This window comes from Hemitrygon akajei, chromosome 9, assembly GCF_048418815.1.
Source record: "Hemitrygon akajei chromosome 9, sHemAka1.3, whole genome shotgun sequence".
Classification (NCBI taxonomy): domain Eukaryota; kingdom Metazoa; phylum Chordata; class Chondrichthyes; order Myliobatiformes; family Dasyatidae; genus Hemitrygon; species Hemitrygon akajei.
The window spans coordinates 24140996-24162900 of record NC_133132.1 but is presented as its reverse complement, the minus strand read 5'-3'; the positions used below and the strand labels follow the sequence as shown (position 1 = coordinate 24162900).

The 21905-nt window shown below is 43.0% G+C and overlaps 1 protein-coding gene across 4 annotated transcripts in view; it reads left to right on the top strand.

Moving 5' to 3' along the window:
* pisd (phosphatidylserine decarboxylase) overlaps positions 1–21905 on the top strand; it is a 177503-nt gene that overhangs the window by 88536 nt on the left and 67062 nt on the right. The window contains exon 1 of one of the 4 annotated variants that reach the window (XM_073055656.1): positions 2463–2483. The exons of the other annotated variants lie outside the window; for them this stretch is intronic. The gene's annotated coding sequence lies outside the window, so the exon portion shown is untranslated. Of the gene's footprint in view, positions 1–2462; positions 2484–21905 lie in introns of those variants that run through there. 4 annotated transcript variants of the gene reach the window in all.

Below are 21905 nucleotides of genomic sequence, written 5' to 3'. Positions count from 1 at the left end.
TAGGTGATTATTTACCTTGTACATGCATTAAGGGTTACAGAAATTCACCCTTACAGAATTCACAAATTAATAACCAAAAATTTGGATGCAGAATAAAATTTGTTCTCATGAAATTTATGTAGAGGGGAAAAATAGTAAATAAATCAATACCATTTTTAAACCTGCCCATACCTCAGGTTACCTGAAGTGAGTAAAATAAAGTATCTGAGCATTACACACAAAATGCTGGAGAAATTCACAGGTTAGGCAGCATCTATGGAAAGGAACAAATAGTCGACGTTTTGGGTCGAGACACTTAGTTAGGACTGGAAAGGAAGGGGGAAGACATCAGAATAAAAAGGTTGGAGAGGGGGAAGGAAAGAAGGACTAGCTAGAAGATGATAGGCAAAGACATTGGGGTAGGAAAAGTAAAGAGCTGGAGTGGAAGGATCTGAGCATTTATTGTGTGTTGTCTCCAGTACTTGTGAACAAATTGGTTGGTGTGTTTCCTGCAGCTGTGGCTAAAAGTAGTTCATTGGTGGTGAAACTGTAAAATATCACAACATCATGAAACAATGTAAGAGTGTCTATTCCCACATAAACTGTAAATGTTTGTGTCATTTGGGTCCTTTGGACAGCTCCAATTAAGAAATCGGATATCTCAGCTTGAATGACTACTTGTGCCACACTTTGACAGCATTTATACATTAAATGCTGGTGCAATTTGCTGGAACAGTCTAACTGCAGTATTTGTCTGCTTTTGGTCCATTATCCTCAAATGGGCTTTCCCAACTGGAAATGAGCTTGAAAATTGAGATTCGCTATGTGGACTGAACCTGAAATTATCTCTCTATTCTTCCCAAATAAAACTGCACCATTTGGGAAATTCCTCAAGATTCAACCTTCAATTAAAGAAAAGATCTACAAGTATTCGGTGGAGTGTACATTTTGTAAATTATTTTCTTCTGAGACATTAATTGTGGGTGAGCATGATGAAGATATAGGCCTGAGTCAGTTTATCCTGTTAAAATTAAGTTTGCTTTCTGGAAAAGTTATGCAGAGTTGGGGAAGTCCTTCCCCCCCCAGTCTGCAGTAAGCTCTAGATGTAGTAGCAGATTATTTGGCTGATAGTGGTAATCAGCCAATAAACTTTTAATGACACCCCAAGAAAATATTTAATTATGTTTAAAAACAGCCATTGTAAATTACACGCTATAAAGATTTTTGTGTTTAAATAAGAATGTGTTGAGTAAGTGGGTGTAGAAGATAGATGGTGAGTACATGATGATGTGAGGATTGGTTATGGTGTCAGGGTACTTTTAATTATAAAGCCATGATTATGCAGAATGGATATGTGCACAAATATCAGAATAGATTACCGGTAGTAGAGAATAATATATTTACATAGATTTACTTAGAACGTTACTGCACAGTACAGGCCCACAATGTTGTGCTGACCTTTTAACCTATTCTAAGATCAATTTAACCCATCCCTCCTACATAGCCCTTCATTTTTCTGTCATCCATGTGCCTATCTAAGAATTTCTTAAATGTCCCTAATGCCACTCTACTACCACCTCAGGCAGAACATTCCATGCACCCACGACTGCCTTTTCAAAACTTACCTCTGACATCCCCCGCTTTACTTTCCTCCAATCACCTTAAAAATGATGTCCTCTGGTATTAGCCATTTCTACCCTGGGAAAATATCTCTGGCTATCCACTTGATCTATGCCTCTTATTATTTTGTATACCTCTATTCATGTCACCTCTCATCCTACGCTGATACAATTGTATTTCTATGTTATATTAACTGTCCTGTTGTACATACTATTTATTACAAATTACTATATATTTCACATTTAGGCGGAGACATAACATAAAGATTTTTACTTCTCATGCATGTGAAGGATGTAAGTAATGAAGTCAATTCAATTCAATACTCCATTCCAAAGAGAAAGGTTCTAGCATGCTCAACCTATCCTCGTAAGAGATACTGTCTAATCTAAGCAGTAGCCTGATAAATCTGTTCTACAGCTCTCTAAAATTTCCACATCCTTCTTAACATGAGGTGGCCAGAACTGAACACAATATTTCAAATGTGGTCTAACCGTGGTTTTGTACAGCTGTGACATTACCTCACAACTCTGCAACTTAATCCCCCAGCACACCTTCTTAATCACCCTGTCAACCTGTGCAGCAACTTTGAGAGATTTATGGACATAGACCCCAAGGTCCCTGTGTTATTTCCTCCACACTGCTACAAGCCCTGACATTAACACTGTTTTCTGCCTTCAGGTTCAACCATCCAAAGTGAATCAGTTCACAGTTTTCCAGGTTGAAGTCCATCTGCCACTTCTCAGCCCATCTCTGCATCTTGTCAATTGTAACCTACAACAGCCCTCTACATTATTTACAACACTAGTGATTTCATTGGTGGGAACCATGAGACCATTTATGCCTTGGCAATATGTGATTGAATCATGGAGGAACAGAATATGATGGTAAGCAAATGGAACTTTGGCTAAATTACTCTTTGGGTACAAAGAAGGGTGATGAGGTCCTGTAAACTGAGTTCAGGGAGTTTAGGTTACAGGATGAACCTCCAGGGTGGTGAGCTGAGGATTGCTACCCATGTCACATACTTGTGAGGCTAGAACTAGGAAGCTAATACTGTTTAACACGTGGCTAAGGGGATGGTTTGGCCGGCGGGGGGGGGGAGAGGGGCTTCAGAATTTTGGATCATTATGCTCTTTTCAGGGAAGGTGGGACCTGTATATACAAAACGGTTTAGATCTGAAGTATTTGTGGGAAGGTTTTCAAGTGCTGCTTTGGTGAGTTTAAACTGAATGAAAACCAGAGTACCGGAATAGATAGCGGAGTGGTTGTAGAGAAAGTAGATGTTAAGCCTATGTACAAAGACAGCAGCTGAAACATTAAGCACGGTGGAGTTAATATTCTGAGTTGTGTCTATTTCAATGCAAGGAGTATTGTAGGTAAGGCAGATGAGCTTAGAGCATGGATCAGCACTTGAAATTATTATATTGTAGCTAATTAGTAAGACTTGGTTGCAGGAAGGGCAGGACAGGTATCTCAGTGTTCCAGAATTCCGTTGTTTTAGACATAATAGAGGGGTCACCTTACTAGGCAGGAAAATATGACCACAGTGCTCAGACAGGACAAGCTTGAGAGCTTGTCTACTGAGGCTGATCTCGTTGACCTCTTTTGTTCAACTATATTTATGAGGAGTGTGGGAGATAAGAGCCTGGTTGAGTGGTGTGGGTAGTCAAGTGAGGGGTGAATCTGTTTCCATTAGTCTAAAAATGTAGCTCAAAGAGCACTGGGAGACTGCAGTGTATTGACATCAGGTGGTGGTTGCCTAGAACATTCTGCCAGGGGTGGTGACAGAGGCAGATACATTAAGGGCATTTAAGAAACTCTTATATGGTACATGGATGATTGAAAAGTAGAGGGCTATGTAGGAGGAAAGGGTTAGTTTGATCTTGCAGTGGGTTGGGAGTTTGACAAGACACCAAAAGCCCTGTACTGCACTGTAATGTGCTGTAATGTGCGAAATTCTAAAGCTTGAATTGAGTTCTAAGTTCCAAGAGTTCTAGTATAGGCTACTGTGAGAGGGAGAGTGATCGGCAATGAGGGGGAGCAGCTTAGTCAAGAGGGAAAGGGAAGAAGGTAAGTGAGGGAGGAGGAAGCCAAGAGGGAGAAGGTTGAAGGAGACATTTATAGGAAGGGCAACAGTAATGGGGAAACTGAAGGAGGGATAGGATCAAGGTGGGTTGAGCGGTGGCCACCAAGTGTCGAGCCAAAAGGTGTGATCAGGATCCCATTCCTGTGCTCTGTAATGTGTGTCTATATGTATGTGTGCAACATTTGTACAGCTGAGCCTGGTCACCAGTCATGTCAAACCTCCTAGCCTTTGGAGCAGAATCTTGCTCTGTCAAAACTGTGCAATGAATAGCCAGCAATGACAGAATTTAAGTAGGGGTTTCTTTGAACTGGAGTGGAAGCAAGTTGTTCTTTATGCTGAGGGACTGCTTAAGAAATACTGCTATATAACGTAGCAAAATGTGCAAGCTCCATTAGGAGTGCAGTTTACAGCAGAAAGAACATTCTTTTCTTAAGTTACCAGATGAGATTATGGGCTCAAGTTAAAGTTGGGTTGACTCTGTAAACTTCTGACTCAGTTGTGACACGAACAAATTTCAACTTGTATTTCTGAGCACAGAAACCAAGACAGACATTTCCTTCCTTAGCCCAGTCTACGAAAGATAAAATAATGCACCCCTACTGATCACCAAGAAATGAAGACACTTTCAAAGAATTGTTGAGTACTTATTCAGAAAAGTCACCATACAGTAATATTTTAAAATTCTTTTTTAATATCAATATTTTAGAAATTAGCAATGATTAATCAGAAGGACATCATCCTGAGGGTTAAACAGAAAGCAATTACTTTCCTTTACTAAATATCCTTAAAGTTTCTAGTAGGAATACCTTGTGCACATACTTCTAGACTTTTGAGCTGATCCCTTCCTCCCTTTTTCCCTCACCCCTGCCCTTATACCTCTCGTCCACGTGCCTTCCTTCCATTTAGTCAGGTAACAGCACTTAGCTATTTTAAAACTGAAAATTTAAATTAAGTTTTTTGCTTTTTATGTCAAATTTGAGGAGCTGAAGACAACTACTTACAATAAATTTTCAGCAGAAAATGCATCTTGAATCTGCAAACCTCCTGGTCAGTTCCATCATTCTTTCTAAGTCTCATTGTGATTAGAATGGAAAGGAGTGAGCCAGAGTTTTCAGCCATTGCAAAGACAGAAGACACCACCAAAAATAAGAGTCAATTTTCTTGCAGAAAGCATACTCTTATAAGTACATAAGTAACAGAAATATAGTACAATTAAATATACTTCATGCAAATAAGTTTTGCCCTGATTACAGAGTACAGATAAAGGCAGTCAGAAATCACAAGCTCAGGATCAATGGGTCTGCCATTTACAGTCTGGAAACATGAGGTAAAGTCGGGACTGTTATTTGAATTTTATGATATGCCTATTGTCAACCTTTCTGTTGCCTGGAATCCACTGAAAATACCCTGGAAGCCGTTTTGTTTTTTTATCAGGTGGGGAGGGGGAGGAACAAATTGCCCAGTGCATATTAAGACACTTCATGGAGATGCGCCTTAGATTTGATTATGGAGTATATACCTAGGGCTCTGTAATGTGTAATTCAGCCTGACGAAGGGTCTCAGCCCAAAATGTCGACAGTGTTTCTCCTTATAGATGCTGCCTGGCCTGCTGTGTTCCACCAGCATTTTGTGTGTGTTGCTCTCTAATGTGTGTTTAATTGCTTTCTGTTTAACCCTCAGGATGATGTCCTTCTGATTAATCATTGCTAATTCCTAAAAGAAATATTGATATTAAAAAGAATTTTTTAAAATTACTGTATGGTGACTTTCCTGAATAAGTACTCAATGTGAGCTATTTAACAATTCTTTGAAAGTGTCTTTATTTCTTGGAGATCAGTAGCAGCGGATTATTTTAACTTTTGTAGACTGGGCTAAGGAAAGAAGTGTCTGTCTTGGTTTCTGTACTCAGAAATATAAGTTGAAATTTATTCATATTACAACTGAGACAAAAGTTTAGAGTCAACCCAACTTTAACTTGAGCTCATAATCCCATCTGATAGTTTAAGAACACTGTTAAATAGTGCTGCACTGCCAGAGGTTTGGGATCCCATTCCACTATTCAAAGAGCAGGGCAGTTCTTCTGCTGTTCCAACTAAAATTTAACCTCTGCAATATCACTGAAAGTATATTACATATGTTAGGCATAACATATTAGACATAACAGATATTACATCCTCCCTCCCCCAACCACCTACCTTCCCCCATACCTGGCTTCACCCATCACCTAGCTTCCCTTCCATGGAATGTGTGCTTTCTCTTGCTGTTTTATTTAATATACCTTCCTTACATAGAAGCAAAAAAAACCTACAGCACAATACAGGCCCTTCGGCCCACAAAATTGTGCTGAACATGTCCCTACCTTAGAAATTACTACTGTAGCCCTCCATTACTACTAAGCTCCATGTACTTATCTAAAAGCCTCTTAAAAGACCCTATCGTATCCACCTCCACCACCGTTGCCAGCAGCCCATTTCACACACTCACCACTGGCTGAATTAAAAAAAACTCACCCAATATCTTCTCTGTACCTACACCCCAGCACCTTAAACCTGTGTCCTCTTGTGGCAACCATTTCAGCCTTAGGAAAAAGCCTCTGACTATTCACACGATCAATGCCTCTCATCATCTTGTACACCTCCATCAGGTTACCTCTCATCCTCCGTCATTCCAAGGAGATAAGGCTGAGTTCACTGAACCTATTCTCATAAGGCATGCTCCCCAATCCAGGCAACATCCTTTTAAATCTCCTCTGTACCCTTTCTATGGTTTCCACATCCTTCCTGTAGTGAGGCGACTTGAACTGAGCATAGTACTCCAAGTGTGGTCTGACCAGGGTTCTATATAGCTGCAACATTACCTCTTGGCTCCTAAATTCAATTCCATGATTGATGAAGGCCAATACACCGTACATGTTCTTAACCACAGAGTCAATCTGTGCAGCTGCTTTGAGTGTCCTATGGACTCGGAGCCCAAGATCTCTGATCCTCCACACTGCCAGGAGTCTTACCATTAACAGTATATTCTGCCATCATATTTGACCTACCAAAATGAACCACTTCACACTTATCTGGGTTGAACTCTATCTGCCACTTCTCAGCCCAGGTTTGCATCCTATCAATGTCCTGCTGTAACCTCTGACAGCCCTCCACACTATCCACAACACCAATAAGCCTTGCATGTGGTACCTTATCAAATGCTTTGCTGAAATCCATATACACTACATCTACTGCTCTTCCTTCATCAATGTGTTTAGTCACATCCTCAAAAAATTCAATCAGGCTCATAAGGCACGACCTGCCCTTGACAAAGCCATGCTGACTACTCTGAATCATATTATACCTCTCCAAATGTTCATCAATCCTGTCACTCAGGATCTTCTCCATCAACTTACCAGCCACTGAGGTAAGACTCACTGGTCTATAATTTCCTGGGCTATCTCTACTCCCTTTCTTTACTTTACTTTATTGTCACCAAACAATTGATACTAAAGCGTACAATCATCACAGCAATATTTGATTCTGTGCTTCGCGCTCCCTGGAGTACAAGTCAAAGTAAATATAATAAAAATTTAAATTATAAATCATAATTAGAAAATAGAAAAGGGGAAGTAAGGTAGTGCAAGTCAGGTCCGGATATTTGGAAGGTATGGCCCAGATCCGGGTCAGGATCCGTTCAGCAGTCTTATCACAGTTGGAAAGAAGCTGTTCCTAAATCTGGCCATACGAATCTTCAAGCTCCTGAACCTTCTCCCGGAGGGAAGAGGGACAAAAAGTGTGTTGGCTGGGTGGGTCGTGTCCTTGATTATCCTGGCAGCACTGCTCCAATAGCGTGCGGTGTAAAGTGAGTCCAAGGAAAGTTTGTGTGATGTGCTGGGCTATGTTCACGATCTTCTGCAGTTTCTTCTGGTCTTGGACTGGACAACTTCCATACCAGGTTGTGATGCACCCTAGAAGAATGCTTTCTATGGTGCATCTATAAAAATTAGTGAGGGTTTTAGGGGACAGGCCAAATTTCTTCAGCTTTCTTAGGAAGTAAAGGCGCTGGTTGGCCTTCTTGGCAGTGGACTTTGCTTGGTTAGACCAAGTCAGGTCATTTGTGATATTCACCCCTGAATAAAGGAACAACATCTACAACCCTCCAATCCTCCGGAACCTCTCTTGTCCCCATTGATAATGCAAAGATCATTGCCAGAGGCTCAGCAATCTCCTCCCTCACCTCTCACGGTAGCCTGGGGTACATCTCATCTGTTCCCAGCGACTTACCCAACTTGGTGCTTTCCAAAAGCTCCAGCACATCCTCTCTCTTAATGTCCACATGCTCAAGCTTTTTAGTCTGCTGCAAGTCATCACTACAATCACTAAGATCCTTTTCCATAGTGAATACTGAAGTATTCATTAAGTACCTCTGCTACTTACCTTTACTTAAAATACTGTAATGGCCTTGCACGTTATTTTCTACCTGCACTGCAGTTTCTACCCTGTGGAATGTGTTTGGAGTGTTGTAGAACGTAGATTCGCAAGACTACAAGTACACAGTTCCCTGAAAGTGGTGATACAGGGAGACAAAATACGACATGCTCGCCTTCAATAAGATGAAGCACCAAGTACAAGGAATATGGAGGCTCAAGTCAGGAAAAAGGAGGCATACCATGCATCGACAACTGGGATTTAAAAAAATCCATAAACTTCAAGCCAAATTAAGTTCATTTCATTGCAACATGTACAAATGCAAAGAAACCCCTAATTGCGGTAGCATTTCAGCATTACAGGCATGTTGCATCAGTTACAGCAGCATTCACAAGAAGTTGCCCAAAATATTTGCAAGAAATGACATAATCAGAACACAAATAAACGAAGTCCAACTTACGGGAGGAAATCAGGAGAGAAAAAGGGCATATAATAGAATCTTCAGGGATTCTTCTTAAGTGCAAATAGGGTAATTAGGGAAAATACGGTCCCTTAAATTTGTCATCTGCTTGTATAGTGGTAAGGATTTAAGTTAAAATGTATCATCTGTATTTACCATGGAGAAGGTCATGGAAGTTGGGGAATTCAGGGAAGAGAATAATATGGGACACCAGGAGAGAAATTACTGGAGCCCTGGCAGTGAAACCTCATAAGCCATGGGTTCTGGAGGACTGGAGGGTGACTCATGTGCTTTTATTTAAGAAAGGCTATAAGGACATGCCAGGCTAGTAAGTCTAACATCAGTCGTGGGAAGGTAAAGAGTGGAAGGGATTATGAGAGAGAGGATCTATCAACATATGGTTAGCTCAGGACTGATGAGGGATTTTGTGCATAGTAAATTGTGTTGCGCAAATTTGTGTTTTCTTTTAAAGACATGACTATGAGGATTCATGCAGGCAGCATTTAAGGCAAGGTTTTTGAAAAGGTCCAGCATTTGGACTGGTCTGGAAGATGATGTCACATGGAATCCAGGGTGAGATAGCTAAATGGATATAAAATTGCCTTGCTGGAAGGAGTCAGAAGGTGGTAGTAGAGCGTTGTTTATTTTTAAGGGGCGACATAGTAGCATAGCGGTTTGCATGATGCTATTACAGTGTCAGCGATCCCAGATGAATTCCACCACTCTCTGTAAGGAGTGTGTATGTCCTCCATGTGACTGCATGGATTTCATCCCTTTGCTCTGGTTTCCTTTCACATTCCATAGAAACATAGAAAGCCTACAGCACAATACAAGCTCTTCGGCCCACAATGCTGTACCAAACATGTCCTTACTTTAGAAATGACCTAGGGTTACCCATAGCCCTCTATTTTTCTAAACTCTATGTACTTATCCAGGAGTCTCTTAAAAGACTCTATCCTATCGGCCTCCACCACCGTCGCCAGCAGCCGATTCCACGCACTCACCACGCTCAACATAAAAAAAACTTACCCCGACATCTCTTCTGTACCTACTCCCAAGCACCTTAAAACCATGCCCTCTCGTGTTAGCTATTTCATCCCTGGGAAAAAGCCTCTGACTATCCACGACGTATAGTTTAGTAGAATAATTGATCACATGGGTGTAATTGGGCTTGCTGGGACAAAAGTGCCTTTACTGTGCTATACCACTAGATAAAATAAATTGATTGTAGGCCTGTAACTAGTGATGTGCAGGGATCTGTATTGGGTGTCCTATTCTCATATTATCAGTTTGGATGAGAATGTTGGTGACGTCATCAGTAACTTTACAGCTGACACCAAAATCGGTGGTAGTGTAGAAAGTTGTCTAAGATTATAACAATATCTAGGTCAACTCAGAAAGTGAGCAATGGAATGGCAAATGGAATTTAACTTAGAAAAGTGCAAGGTCATGCGTTTTGGGAAGTTAAACTTGCACGGTAAATGAAAGGGCCCTGGGAGCTGTTGTCGAACACAGAATCACAAGAGTACAAGTGCACAGTTCCCTGAAAGTGATGACACAGGGAGATAAAACGGTGAAAAAGACATGCTTGCCTTCAGTCGGGTGAAACATCAAGTACAAGAATTGGAACATCATGTTACAGCTGTACAGGACGTTGGTGAGATTGCATCTGCAATATAATGTGTACTTCTGGTTGCCATACCGTAGGATGAATGTGATTAAGGTAGAGTAGTGGTCGCCAACCCATCGATCACGATCGACTGGTCGATCTTTGAGACTTTCACAGTAGATCCTGAAAAAAAAAGAAAAAGAAATACACAAATACTGTTGATTGTTTCCAGGTTGCGCGGTTTTAGTTCCGTTCTTTCTGCCCAGTGCGCATGCGTGTATCTCCCCCACCACACACTTGACTACACAGTGTACTTTAGTGGTCCCCAACCACCGGGCCGCGAGGAAATGATATGAGTCAGCTGCCCCTTTCCTCATTTCCTGTCACGCCCACTGCTGAACATGAACACACGCGAGGTCGTCAGTCACCTAAATGCAGTGACACCCTTGTGCGGCCGACGGAAAGTGCCATTGCTACTGGCCTGGAGCGTGGACAGATGGGCGCCGCCTCTAAACCTGCTTAGCACACCGTATGTTCGTGGGGAACCCGGTGCTAAAATATTCGCAGACGACCCAGGCTCAGGGTTTCGTAAGTAGCAGAGCAGCTACCTCACTGCGATCTACTGAAGCAAACCTTTGTCGGCCAATAGATCCTGCAAGGGAGGCAGGCCTGCTCCCTGTCGCACTCCTTGCTCACTCTCTCTGGACTGCTACCACCACGGCCCCGGCACGGGGTCCTCCGGCCCTGACCTTGTCCTCTCACCCTACCCACGACCAGCTGCACCTGGCCAAGGCGTCTGGCGGGCAGGAGTCTGGAGTTCAGGCCCGGAGGCTGTCTAATGAGGCAATGAAGCCCTCAAAACTGCTTCGGTACCTTGAGTCCAAGCACCCCGCACTTAAAGACAAACCCATTGAGTTTTTTCAGCGGAAAAAAACGTGAGCAAGCGGGACAGCAGCTGAGAGCCACAAAAACTTAATTGCGGAATAGACTGGACACAAGGAACCTGCTTCGAGTATCGCTGTATTCCCGTCGTGTTTAACACCACCCCCACCCCCACCCCCATCGGCTGGTCCGCAAGAATATTGTCAATATTAAACCGGTCTGCAGTATAAAAAAAGGGTGGGGACCCCTGGTGTTCATACATTATTTCTACTTCTGGGTTGCGGGGTTTTACTTCCGGTCTTTTCTGCTCCAGTGCACGTGCGTGTAACTAATCGATTTGGGGTCGATCTTGCCTTTCACTAAGGCCGAGATAGGGGATCTTGGGTTTAAAAAGGTTGGTGACCACTAAGGTAGAGGGTTCGGAAAAGATGCACTAGGATGTTTCTGAGACAGAAGGGCTTGAGTTGTGAGGGGAAACTGGATAGGCTTGGACTGAGAGGCATCTTTAGAAAGGTATATAAAATCATGAGTTGCATAAAAGGTGGATATTATTAGTCTTTTTTTCCAGGGTAGGGCCGTCTAAAACTAGAGGGTTTAAGGCTATACAGAAAAAGACTTAAAGGCGATCTGTGGGTCAAATTTCTCTTTCCCCTGCCCCCCCCAAACAGAAGGGGCTGGGTGTGTGGAACAAGCTGGCTGAGGAAGTGTTTGAAGGAGGTGCAAGTAGAATGGTTAAAAGACATTTGGACAGCTTCATGGATAGGAAAAGTTTAGAGGGAAATGGGCCAAATCTAGGCAAATGGGATGAGCTCATGAAAGCATCTTGGTGGGCATGGACAAAATAGGGCCAAAAGGCCATTTTGACTCTGTGATATCAGACTTAATGTCAACTTGCACATTCTCATTTTCTTAAGTAGTTTCCACATCTCTTGTACAACATTAACTCTCGCAAACATTTCATCTCTGATTTGTTGGGCTGCTCAAATGATGTACAAAATTAGTCATTTCTTCCAAGTATTAGGAGACATGTGACTTAGATTTATACACTCAGTAGCCACTTTATTAGGTACACATGTACACCCAATCATTAATGAAAATACCTAATCAGCCAATCATATGGCAGCAACTCAATGCTTAAAAACATGCAGACCTGATCAAGAGTTTCAATTGTTGTCCAAACCGAAATCATAAGAGGGGAGAAATGTGATTTAATGACTTTGACCATGGACTGATTTTGAGTACCAGACAGGGGAGTTCGAGTATCTCAGAAACTGCAGATCTCCTGGGATTTTCATGTTCAAGTCTCTCAAGCAGGAGTTCCCAACATTTTTTATGCCATAGACCCCTTCCTTTAACCAAGGTGTCTGTGGACCCCAGGTTGGAAACCTCTGGTCTAGAGTTAACAGAGAATGGTGTGAAAATCAGAAACATCCAATGAGTGGCAGTTCTAAGGGCGAAAATGCCTTGTTAATGGGAGAGGTCAAAAGAAAATGGCTAGACTGGTTCAAGCTGGCAAGAAGGCAGCAGTAACTGAAATAACCATGAGTTAGAACAGTGGTGTGCTGAAAACCATTTCTGAATCTTGTAGTGGGTGGGCTACAGCAGCAGAAGACCACACTAAATTCCACTCTTGTATCCACCTTTCACATTCCTTTCAAAACATTACAAATTCCTCACAAAATCATTGAAATACTTCAAGTTATATGTATACATTTCCACTGTCATTCTTCTCACAGACACAGCATAATCTGCTGAACATTTCTGACATTTTCTGTTTTAATTTCAAATGTGTCAGCAGTTTTCAATGGAAATTGTGATTTGATTTTCTGAGAAGTAAGAGTTTAAAATGATAACAATGATACAATGTCATCATCATCATAATGTAGGAAATAGTCATGGTTCTACAGTCAGAAACTGGCTCCTCTGCCCAACTGGTCCATGCCACAAATATGTGAAAATGTTAATTTGGACACAGCAGAATTTCAGAAGTAGCAACTTGATAATGACCAGGTAAACTGATTTAGAAATGTTGATTGATGAAAATGTGTTGGGCAAGATAATGGACAGAATATCCCTACCTTGAAAGAGTATTCAATGCTAACACCATGTCAGTCACTGTGGGGTGCAACCTATGACTTAGAGCAGAGCCAAAGTACAGCGAAGTCAAGTTAGCAATAAAATCTTTTTGAAAAGCAGGAGACACAAACTACCACAACTTTCTCAAATAAAAAGAGCAATTCCTCCTGAAAGTAAATGGAGGTTACAATTATTGATATGTTTTGTCAGAAAATCAGTTCTTTTTATTTGCAGGACCAGACTAGATTAGCAGAACTTGTCTCAGAAACTGTATTTCTACTCTGGCCAGTTAATATAGTGTCACCAAATGTAGTTTCTCAAAAGAATGCCAAGATCTTTTACATCCTGTAGCAATCGGGGACACATTCAAAATAATCTGAGCCATAAAGTGAAGAGAATAAAAAAAATGATATTTTCTGGCCTTTATCATAATGTATGTTCCCTAGCCATCAGTCCCATTGGCACCTTTATGAGACTAAACATGATATTTGCAATTTTAAGTGTCATTTTTAAACCACATACTAAGACTATTGTGTGTCAAACCACATGCCAAGACTATTGTTACAACCAAGCATAATACAATTGACTTGGCTCTGACTGCTGACAACCTTGCAGGCTTTTGCAAATAAGACTAAGTGAAGCATTTTATGTTTAATGAAACCTGTAACACATTTTTTTGAACTTCAAAACCTACACACAAAAATCACTAAAAATTGTTTGCATAATAACATCATCACATCTGACCAGCCTCTTAAAGTGAAACCCCTTCAGTGTCGGTGGTTGTGAATTATGTATGTTTCTCCCAATTACATTACCCTACATTGACTCCCCAGAATTCACTAAAATGGGCATTGTAACCTTGGATGAGCCTCCTGTGCTACATGGGTGAAACCCCTTCAGTGTCGGTGGTTGTGAATTACCCTACATTGACTCCCCAGAATTCACTAAAATGGGCATTGTAACCTTGGATGAGCCTCCTGTGCTACATGGGTGAAGGAACAGCAGGTGCTTCTGGCACGTCCTGAGATGCCTTTCCACGCTTATGGTCGTGTCGTGACACCAGATGCATGGCAGCAGAATACCCTAAATCTTGGTGGGCTGGTTTAAGGTGATCTACCAAAATACGTTCAGGTTTACCCCTCTTCTCTATTATATCCAAAACACAGAATGGTCCAAAACATGGAAAGTGAGGAGGTCTAAGAGGATGTTGGTGTACATCATGGCGGATGAAAACAAATGAGGTGAATTGAATGTAGGTCAACAAGAACCCAAGAGTCCTTTATGCCCTGATGTGAGATAGGGATGAGTGAAAAGGAATTGAATTTACTGAAGAGAGTGGACTGCTGTTGAGAGGCCAAGCAGGTAGTCGTGGCATCAGCAGTGAAATCACCTGGCACTCATAACGGCTGTTCATATATCAGCTCAGCTGTGGCTGACTGCAGGTCCTCTTTTGGGGTTGTTCTGAGCCCCAGCAGGACCCTTGGGAGATGATCAAGCCACCACTTGTCTGTCTGGGAAGCTCTCAGAGCAGCCTTTAAGGAGTGATGGAACTGCTCACATAGACCATTGGACTGGGGGTGATACAACATGGTGTGATGTAGCTTATCACCGAGGTTCTGGGTCATCGCTGCCCAGAGGTCTGATATGAATTGGGGGACACGGTCAGAGGAAATAACAGATGAGGTGCCAAAATGAGCACCCAAATGCTGATGATCGCCAAAGCCATGTCTGCGGCCATTGTTGGTGCTAGGCAGACAACCTCTGGCCAACTGGTGGTATGGTCCACCCATGGGAGGTGGGGGGAAGAGGACCAACAAGGTCCACACTGACATGGTCAAACCATCGCTCAGGGACCTCAAAAGGTGGCAGTGGCACCTGAATATGACGGTTAATTTTTGCCTGCTGGCACTCCACACAGGCTGCAGTCCAATCACACACTTCCTTTCTGAGGCCGTGCCAAACAAACTTTAGTGCAACCAGTTCCTGTGAGGCCTTTTGGCCTGGATGCAAGAGGCCATGTATGCAGTCGAAAATAGTCAACCCCTGTCAGCTTAAGTGCTCAAAGTGTGCGGAGATGAAATGCATGTTTGGATTTGGACACATTGGTGGCAAGTATATCTTCCATGTAAACAAAAAGAAAATCTAAGTCTTTTAATAGTCCATCAGCCTTTGGAAAGTCTGCTGTATTTTTCAGTTCCAACGGCATGCGCAGAAACTTGAAAAGGCCGAAAGGGGTTATCACAGCTGTTTTTGGGAATGTCCTCTGAGCCCTCAGGCACCTGATGTTAGCCCCTAACTAGATTGAATTTGGGAAAAATTAACTTTCTGGCTAAATGTGCTGAGAAGTCTTGAATGTTGAGACCAAGTTTGGCAGGGGTTGGGAATCAGAACGTGAGTGCAGAGATTAGGGTAGAAGGACAAGGGCATGATGCTATGTGTTCTGAGTTGGTGAAGAAGGACAGGCAGGGGACAAAACATAAATGTAGCCAGTTAGCGGGGTTCACATGTGTCTATTTCAATGCTAGGAGTATTAGGAATGAAGGGGATGAACTTAGAGCATGGATCAAGACGTGGAACTACGATGTTGTGGCTGTTACTGAAACTTGATTGGAGGAAGGGCAGGATTGGCTGATGCAGGTACCGGGGTTTAGGTGTTTTAAAAGGAATAGGATGGGAAGTAGGAAGGGGGGGGGGGAGTAGCATTACTGGTCAGGGATAGTATCATGGCTATAGAAAGGGAGGATGCTGCAGAGGGAGTGTCAACTGAGTTGGTGTGGGTGGAAGTCAGAAATAGGAAGGGATCAATCACTGTGCTGGGAGTAGTCTATAGGCCCCCAAATAGCCCTCGGGACACCAAGGAGCAGATAAGCAGGCAGATTTTAGAATGGTACAGGAAATGGATATAAGAAGATATATAATAGATAGATATAAGAAGCAGGAAGCAGGAGGGGCTCATGAGAAATATAGGGTAGTCAGGAAGGAGCTTAAGAAAGGACTTAGGAGAGCTCGAAGGGGGCATGAGAAGGCCTTAGCATGTAGGATTAAGGAGAACCCCAAGGCATTCTATGCGTATGTGAAGAACAGAAGGATGACAAGAATGAAGATGGGGCCACGAAAGGATAAAGAAGGCAGCATGTGCCTGGAGGCGGAGGAGGTTGTGGAGGTCCTAAATGAATACTTTGCTTCAGTATTCACAAGTGAAAAGGACCTTGATCATGGTGAGGTCGGAATAGGCCTGTGTGCTGGACAATGTGGAGATTAAGGAAGAAGAAGTGTTGGATATTCTTAAAAAGATCAAGATTGATAAGTCCCCAGGGCCGGACGTGATATACCCCAGGTTGCTGTGGGAAGTGAGAGAAGAGATCGCTGGAGCAGTAGCTATGATCTTTGAATCCTCTTTGGCTGCAGGGGAGGTGCCGGAGGACTGGAGAATGGCAAATGTAGTTCCCTTGTTTAAAAAAGGTAATAGGGAGAATCCTGGGAACTATAGACAGGTGAGTCTTACGTCGGTGGTCTGCAAACTATTGGAAAGGATTCTTAAGGATAGGATCTACGAGCATTTGTAGAAGTACAGTCAAGGATAGTCAACATGGCTTTGTGAAGGGAAGGTCGTGCCTCACAAGCCTAATTGAGTTTTTTGAAGAGGTAACAAAATAAATTGATGAGGATAGGGTGGTAGATGTGGTTTACATGGATATTAGCAAGGCATTTGACAAGGTCCCCCATGAGAGACTCATCCAGAAAGTCATGAGGCATGGGATCAGTGGAACCTTGGCTGTTTGGATAAAAAATTGGCTTACAGGAAGAAAGCAGAGGGTTGTAGTGGAAGGAAAGTATTCTGCCTGGAGGTCGGTGACTAGTGGAGTGCCACGAGGATCTGTCCTGGGACTCCTGCTATTTGTGATTTTCATCAATGACCTGGATGAAGAGGTGAAAGGATGGGTGAGTAAGTTTGCGGATGACACGAAGATTGAAGGAGTTGTGGATGGAGCTGTAGGTTATCGAAGGTTACAAGAGGACATAGACAGGATGCAGAGTTGGGCAGAAAAGTGGCAGATGGACTTCAATCCAGATAAGTGTGACGTGATGCATTTTTGAAGGACAAACCAGAAGGCCGACTACAGGGTTAATGGTCGGTTACTTAACAGCGTGGATGAACAGAGGGACCTTGGGGTTCAAATTCATACATCCCTCAAGGTCGCTGCACAGGTTGATAGGATAGTTGAGAAGGCCTGTGGGATGCTAGGCTTCATTAATAGGGGGATTGAGTTCAAGGGTAGAGAGGTCATGTCGCAACTCTACAAATCTCTGGTGAGACCGCACTTAGAGAGTATTGTGTTCAATTCTGGTCACCTCATTATGGGAAGGATGTGGAAGCTATGGGGAGGGTGCAGAGGAGATTTACCAGGATGTTGCCTGGATTGGAAAACAAGTCTTATGAGGCAAGGTTAGCAGAGCTGGGACTTTTCTCTGGAGCGTAGAAGGATGAGAGGGGACTTGATAGAGGTCTACCAGATTATGAGAGGCATAGATAGAGTGGATAGCCAGTTCCTGTTTTTTCAGGGCACGAATAGAAAACACCAGAGGGCATATGTACAAAGTTAAGGAAGGGAAATTTAGGGGAGACATCAGAAGTAAGTTTTTTTACAGAGGGTTGTGGGTGTCTGGAATGACTTGCCAGGGATGGTGGTAGAGGCTAAAACATTTGGGGTATTTAAGAGCCTCTTGGACAGGCACATGGATGAAAGAAAAATAGAGGGTTACGAGGTAGTGTGGGTTTAGTATTTTTTTAGGAATATATGGGCTGGCACAACAACGAGGGCTGAAGGGCCTGTACTGTGCTGTAGTATTCTAGTGTCTAGTAATGAACAGGAGCGGTGGCATCGGTAATCCTCATTGGTGTTCAATGCCGACTCTCTCCGTGGCAAACTCAGCCTTCATGGTTTCCAAATTTTCTGGGTCCAATGTACCTGTGTGTGCATGGACTGGCCAATTGTGGCAATGTGGTACTCAACCCTATGTTTTGTGACTGTAGTGGAGAATGTGGGCTTGGTGAGGTTTGGGAATTTGCCCAGCCATCAAGTAAACTCTCATGCAAATGGTGCATGTGTTTGATAAAGTTGTTGTGGGGAGCTTACTGGGGGAGCTGGTTAACAACCCAAAGTCCTTGACGTCAGTTCTTGAGATTGACTAACAGTCCTTAGGCACACAAGAAATCTGCACCAGAGGTCTAGCCACTTTAGCCAGGACGTGTAGCGTTACCCACTGAAGCAGAATGTCAGCCATTGTGTCCAAAAGTCTGGATTCTACTGCGGCTGCTGCCGTTGGCAGCCTCCAGTGAGGTTTCATCACTCTTTGCCGTCTCATCATAGGCAATACTGGTAGCACACTCACTTGAGCACCCGTAGCACACAAGAAACGTCCCCTGAAAGGTTGTCTGTAATGAATAGCAGACGTCCCTGGCAGCAGGAATCCATGGTGTTGACAGACTGCAAATGCCCCAGTGCACTGGTAGTGTCGAAGTTGTACAGTGTTGGCTCTTCTTAGAGTTTGTACCAAAGTGAGCATGGTAAAAGCGCAGACTCAGCGTTGTCTGTTTCACAGCTGCACGTGTCCTTATTCATTGAGGTAGAGAAAGGAGGAGGAATGATGCACTGCTGCCTAGCTGAGTAGACTATCGGCCATCTTAGCGAGCTCCCTATACAGGTATGTGTCACTTAACGTCCACGATACGTTCTGTGAAATCTAACGTCATGTGATTTGGACGTTGTGCAAACACCATATTATATACTTAGCAAACCTATATGGAGTAGCACTAAACTCAATATCGTAGTCTGGTCCTGCTTTTTCTTTAAGCATTTCGAACAAGCTCCATGCCTTAGCAGTGATTGTCAATGTGCTGAGAGGGATTCTCTTTTGTGTGGTCCTCAATCCATGTCATTAGCAATTTCTCCACATCCAATATAGGTCCCTCTCGCATTTTCAAGCAATAGCATTCACTGGCTTTCCACCTTCATATTGTTTAATAACCTTATGTTTCACTTCAAAATCAATACTTTTCCTTTGCCTCTTGCTGCTGCTATCACTAGGAGTGGTTTTGCTGCGTTTGGAAGCTATGATGCACTTTACGGTAATATTTTCAAAAGAAAATTAAACAGATAACGCTACTACACTCAAGAGATGCACGAAACATGTGATTGGTTACGTCTACTACGCCACATTCTCCGATCGGGACTACAGATGTATATGCGATCGGATGTTGTCCGAATGGACATTAAGCGGCGCATACCTGTAGTTCCTTTAAAATAAAACAAGGATGGTGATTTCACATTAGTTCTGAAGGCCGAGACGGGTAACAAGAGCAATTGTTTGGTATGTTTAGACTTCAATAGCCCAAAAGTCTGTAAAAGGTGAGTTTTTTGTGATCGGTATTTATCGTGTTCAGGTGGGTATTCAAGCAGGCTCACCACTCTCACAGCCATGGAACAGCTGAGCAGTGCTTACATTAGTAGAATTTGGTGTCATTGGTGGGGATTTCTCAAAACGTGAATTGAGTCTCTGCTTGTACGAACCAATTGATGGCATTTTGCTTCCAAATCTCTTGACAGACCAGCCTCTTAAACTGAAACCCCAACTCAATGTCGGTGGTTGTGAACTATGTACATTTCTCCCAATTACGTTACACTACAACCTCATCTCATCCAGGACTTTGCTGTCTCTGGATTTAACTATTCAATACACTGTGTTACAAAGGTGGAGCAACTCTGAGGGGCCAAAGGGTACAAAGTTGCCCCCTCCTTTTTGAGAATCGCAAGATCGCTATTATTTCGGGTCTGAGACCCAGGAAATGAGAGAGAGAGACACAGGTGGAATGTCTCCTGACATAAGCGGAACAGAACCACTGATTACTGCCATTGTCTCTTGGAGAAGGAATTGTGTATTGAGTACTGTACTATTCATTGAAACCCCTCAGGGGACAACCAGAGTGGTCTGGTTGAGGGATTGCATCATCCCAACCTGATTGACATCGGAGACCCCGTGAGTGAGGATAAAAGAGAGGTCTGGGGAACACCCCTTTAGATGCACCAGGAGAAACGCTAGAGATCCAGGGACAGCGTTTTATAGCAAAAGCCGGTGAGAGCTCATGTGCGCCCTCCCTTGCCTGGGTGGCGGGCTCATCACGGAAGAACGGTTTAGCTAAAGGAGAGGTCACACTTGAACAGCCACACCAAAGAGACACCGATGGATCGAAACCATAAAGGAAGGTTGGAAAAACCCATTCTCCTATTTCTCTCTCTCTCCAACAATTGCAGCACAGCGACACACAAACGGCGGCAGCCTGTGTGAACTGCAGCGAACTTTATATTTCCATCGGACAATTCATTATCCCCTAGACAACGGTAGAGCTTGTTTCTTATTATTATTATACCCGCACTTTTAGGTTTAATATTGACGACGTATATTATCTGTATATTTGCATTGATATTATTTTTGTGTATTCTTGCTAATAAATACTGTTAAAAATAGTATCATTAGACTTCAACGGACGTCTCTATCTTTGCTGGTAAGTGACCCAGTTACGGGGTTTTGTAACAACTGTCACAAGCGTACTATCCGTAATGAATCTGTGCTTGTAGAGTATCCAAATTGTGCGACCAATACACCAGAGCTCATTTGGCTCTTGATTAAACACATCAGTTTTAAATTTGGCATCTCTATTTCCAAATTCGTATATGAACATTTCTATTTCCTCGGACCAACAGTCTTTAGGTGTTTGGCCCTCTAAATGAGGCCTTGAGCATTCCTGATTCTTATGTGCTCCACTACTGACTCCTGTACCTTCAGCTCCCTAAAATGTTCTGGAATTTCCTTGTATACCTCCTGGTCTCTCTAATTAAACTTTTTTCTTTAAGATTCTCTTAAGATGTGCTTTTGGTCACCAGGTCTAAAAATGTTCCCATCAAGCAGTGAAATATGTTAAATGTAACATATAAAAATGAGCGGTGACTGCCGGTGCAAAGAGCATAGGCAGTGGCAATCAGTGCAGGGAGTGCCTATAAACAGGGCAGCACCAGGGGATCACGTGAGATGGATCAGAGTTGTGACTTCACTTACATGCTCCCACACATCACTGGGACTTACTTCATTTCATTGATCAACAGCAGAGCCTTAAGAAAATGACCCTAACCACTCTTGGTGAAAATAAATGAGTAATCCACACATACTATGATTAAACCTCTGTTCTATGTGTTTCGGGATTACCCTGCTCAATGTATTTACTGTTGCGACATGTTTCTACTAGATGGGAAAGGAGATGTTGACTCAATCCATTCCTGTCGTTTGAAGACACTGATAGTTGCTGGGATCCTGTCCCACAGCCGGTTGTTAATTACTGGTACAAGAGATCCTTGATAGAGAAAGTTAGCAGATAATTCTGCTATGGTCATCATAGCCCTGCACCATCCCTCAGCTGATATGGAGAGATGCAACTTATTAGAGATACAGTGCAGAACAGGCCCTTCCAGCCCACTGAGCCACATCACCCAGCAACCCTGGTCTAATTTACAATGACCAATTAACCTACTGACTGGTATGCCGTTGGACTGTGGGAGACTGCGGAGGTGCGTGCACCGCTGAGGACTCTTGACTCTGCCTTCAGAGCAGATGACAAGAGCAGCCCTAACAACAGCAAGGGCCAAACTGTCCCAGGCCATCAGAGGGGCAAAGCGTGCACACTCACAGCGAATCCACAGCCACTTCCAGGACAGCAGCGACACACGGCGCATG